This window comes from Gossypium arboreum, chromosome 11 (assembly GCF_025698485.1).
Source record: "Gossypium arboreum isolate Shixiya-1 chromosome 11, ASM2569848v2, whole genome shotgun sequence".
In the NCBI taxonomy this organism is placed as follows: domain Eukaryota; kingdom Viridiplantae; phylum Streptophyta; class Magnoliopsida; order Malvales; family Malvaceae; genus Gossypium; species Gossypium arboreum.
The window spans coordinates 133,570,422-133,574,901 of NC_069080.1; the positions used below are offsets into that span (position 1 = coordinate 133,570,422).

A 4,480-nucleotide genomic window follows, 5' to 3' on the forward strand; every position below is an offset into this window, starting at 1 on the left:
ACTACTGAACTAAAATTTTATCTTGATAATTCTAAACATTTTAATTTTATTATACATACTTTATTACCTTTATCAATTGTATATATCTATATCTTATAATTTAAGCTCTGATTGAGTTGGTGTTCGAGTCAACCAGACACAACTCAATTAAAAATTATGAAAATACCATTTTGTAATTAAGTAAGTTGTCGAGAATATTTTAATGTAAATAACATTATATTTGAATTCATTATTTAAATATCAATAATTGATATTTAAATAATGATTAATATACAATATTCCCTGTTCAATGCGTCATTGTTGACATCAAACACCAATAGTACATTTTATTAAGAAATTAACATATGAAGGACTTCAGACAATGATGCTTTATATTGTAATAAAAATAGAAAGGTGGTCACATACATCAAGCTTTTTTATTCGATTAAGCTTTTTAATTTGTTATGCATGTGACCACCTTTCTATATTTATTACAATATAAAATATTATAAAAATCTTAAAATAAAAATAAAAAACTCTAAAAATTAAAACAATTAAAAAGGAAAATAAAAATTCCAAAATTTTGAGAATCACATGCTCAGTTACAAAATATATTCCTAAATGATATTTGCATGAACAGCCACAGTATGCTACTTATGATGCTTAAATATATATATACAAAACCCTATTACTCGATTCGGAAGGCTTTAAATTCTTATTTAATTTTACAATCATAATTTTTAAAGAAAAACCCGATATTTTTCCACCTCACCTACCGTGAGAAACAAATGCTTCTGTAATTGTTAATGAAGGAACCGTGTTTCTCTCGACTGTCAACTCATTAGGAGCGTCCACTTCATTTGATCCTGCTGGGAATTCTCGAGCTTTGACAACAGAGCTCAAGTCTTCGGGCAATGAAGCAACACCGTCCAAATACGATATAACGCTGGACATGCTAGGCCTAGCCGCTGTCACCACGTGTGAGCAAAGCAACCCAAGCTTCAACACCAACTCCGCTTGTTGTCCCACAAATCTCTTCCCCAACCTCTTATCAATAGTCGCCAAACTGTCTCCTTTATCCCAGCAATCCGTTATCCAGTCAGCAAGAAATGCTTCCTCTGGTGCCATTTGTGGTTCGATCGGCTTTCTACCACATGCAACTTCAAGCATGAATATTCCAAATGCATATATATCAGTGCTTGTGTTTGCTTTCCCGGTTCTTGCGAGCTCAGGAGCCATGTAACCGAGCGTGCCTGCTACATGAGAGGTTTAAGGATCATTTCCAAGGTCGCATAGCTTTGCCAGTCCGAAATCTCCTAGTCGGGCGTTCATGCATGTCACTGTCTATCAGCACATTGGCAGGCTTGATATCTCTGTGAATGATGACCTGCACCCATTGCTGGTGCAGATAGAACAACGCGGAAGCTACGTCCTTGATGATCTTAAACCTTTGTGTCCAATTAAGGCTGCTATTAGGTTGGTGGTAAAGAAACTTGTCAAGGCTTCCATTAGGCATGTAGTCATAAACCAAAAGCAACTCCTGCTTGCGCCTGCAATAACCGAGAAGTCGAACCAAATTCGGATGCCTGAGGCGACCGATAGTTGCAATCTCAGCCACGAATTCTCTCATACCTTGCCTTGAATCATGAGAGATCCTTTTGACGGCAATTTGTATGTTGGAAGAGGGTAAAACACCCTTGTACACCCTACCAAATCCACCTCTCCCTAGAACTTCCTTTTTTTTAAACCCCTTTGTTGCTTTGAATAGATCTTTATAAGAGAATCTATGAGGCCCGAACTGAACCTCCCAATCCTCGAGAATCTCCATGAATCTCTGCTTCCTTGAGAGCAACACAAACCCGAAAACAAATACGAGGACTAAAGTGAGACCTGTGAAAGAAAGGGTGATAGCCAAAATCTTCTTCAATTGCTTGATTCCTCCGTTATCATGTCGTGGAATCTTGGGAAGGCGAGACAAATCTAGCTCATCAGCTGAGCCGTTCATCTTGAAACTCCAAGCCAATATGTAGTGCGAGGATGAAGTAGCTGAAATAGAACCGGTGGACGACGAGAAACCGACATACATAGAGTAATACATATAAGGAGACAGATCCCTTTTCAACGATAAAAGTGGGGTTTTTGGCCTTGATAGTTTGATGGGATACAACGTAACATTGAGTTGCTTCTCAACCCCGTTGTATTCTATCCATATCTGCATTGGTTCTCCGCTTAAAAGGCTGGCACTGATGAACTTACCTTCATCAGTGAAATACCCCCGCAGAAGCAGATACCACGGAGTTTACGCTATTGATATCGATTCCAACATGGTTGTCATCTGTGTCATTGACGTCAAGACTGAAAACTGTATCCAGCTCAACCGCAACAATATGATTTGAGCTGTCACCGTTATTTGTTTCATTGAAAAGACCAAGATACTGGATGGGTAAAGCTCCGAGAATTTCTTTGTTAGGCGAGATTACAAAGGCCATTCCCTGGCCGTATTCCGGCCCAATTGCAAAAATGAATGTGGTAGAAAAGGAGAAAACACTACCATTTTTGGAGTTCTTGAATTGGATTGGATTCTTGTAGAAGATGTGACCTTCTTTTAGGCTTGTAGAGTTAGTCAGTTTAAACAGCCCATTAGAATCTACCGCTGCTCCTCCTTCTACATCCAAGTAACCATTGAAACTGAACCAACCCGGGTTGATATCTGAAGATGCAAGGTTTAGAAGGAAAAGCAGCAGCACAAGCATGATCAAACAAGACATTATTACACACAAAATTACAGCAATAGTGATTATGGGCTCTAGTAAGTTTTGTTGTGTACACAAGTTATTCTGCACCATCAGTCCAATATAAATACAAAGAAACCAAAACACCATTGTTTAATCGGTTTCATTAAGACCTCAAAGAAATTTCCGGGAAGGAAATTGCTCTCCTTTTAAGACGATAAGATGAGATTATTTTGTAAACGTGATGATATCATCTGATAATGAAACACTCTAAATTTCGTTGACAATTCTTTACCTCTAATATATGAATTTAAAAAATCAATAAAAAAACTTAAAGGATTATAATTCTTGCTTTCCTTTCCTTTCAATAAAAAAACTTGAAACGCAATGAAACTTGCCATTTCAATAAAAAAAAAGCATTTAATTCTTGTTTTCCTTCATCCTATTTAGATAATTAACTGTTTTTTCTACAAATTTAGTTAAAACAATAAAAGATGACTTACAAAGAATGTTTAAGATATTAAGCTTGCAAAGAAATTGTCATATATGATAGTAACATATTTGACTTCTACTTACAAACCATTACACTAGTATTTAGAAAACACACTTTCAATCATGAGGCCAGCATTTCCACACTTAAAATTAATACATATATTAATTAATTGAATTTCATTTAATTTAAACCATAATTACTAAAACGTGATTAAAAATATACACCTCAACTTGTGATTAGCTTGTATATCATATCATAAAAAAGTTGACTAAAATTAAATATCATAATATAAAAACTTAAATGAATCTAAAGACTATTTACACTCAATCACTTCATTATTGTACACATTACTAATTAACATTACCTCCTTTTAATTAAATTCTAACCAAAGTATTTCACCCAATTACTTGCATTTGATTTAACATAAGGTGGTGGAACCAAATTCAACTCATATTTGAAAAGAATTTTGATCAAAGAATTAATTAAAGGTGAGAACTAATGATTTGACCGGTTCAACTACTAATCTAAATATGAAAATATTGACCTCAATATCACTTGTAGAAAAATTAACACATGTAAAAATTGGACCAACATTGTTAAATAATTATATATCGCCTTAAAATTATAGACTAAATTAAAGCATTGTTATTTAAAAAACTTAAAATACTCAAAATATATATATATTGTTCTTAAATCCATTTAAAATTTTAATGGTGAAATAGACAAAATATTTCACTTCATCACTTGTATCTTAATTAAATTGTCACGTCCGGTTAACATTATTAAATCGAAGAAATATAAGGATTTATTAACTTAAAATTATAAGGTTAAATTAAAGTTTAAAGATTCACTTAAAATATGAAAGAAATTAGATAATAGCATAAGGCCCCAAAATCAGCTTGCCAAAATTAGAACTATTTAAAATATGCACCCAGCTTGAACTCCAATATTTAAAGTCGAAGCTTAGCTCAACCCTCTTTATACTTTTTGTAATATATTTTTATTTTTATTTTCACATATTATGTAATTTATATCACATAAAATAGAATATATAGTAATATAAATACTATGTAAATATTAAAAATATATATTAATTTGTTTATATTTTAGTTTTACTAAAAAACTAAATTATTAATTTAAATTAAAATATTTTAATATATATATATATATACTAGTCTAAACAAACTTGAATTAATTAGGTACAAATATAAAAATTTAGATAAAAATATAGTTCTATATTTAAGTCGAATTGAGATACGGAAGACAAAATATATTA

At 32.6% G+C, this 4,480-nt stretch overlaps 1 pseudogene; it reads right to left on the reverse strand.

Moving 5' to 3' along the window:
* Window positions 1-560: 560 nt before the first annotated feature.
* LOC108471853 (L-type lectin-domain containing receptor kinase V.9-like) lies at window positions 561-2,881 on the reverse strand (annotated as a pseudogene).
* Between the last annotated feature and the right edge of the window lie 1,599 nt (window positions 2,882-4,480).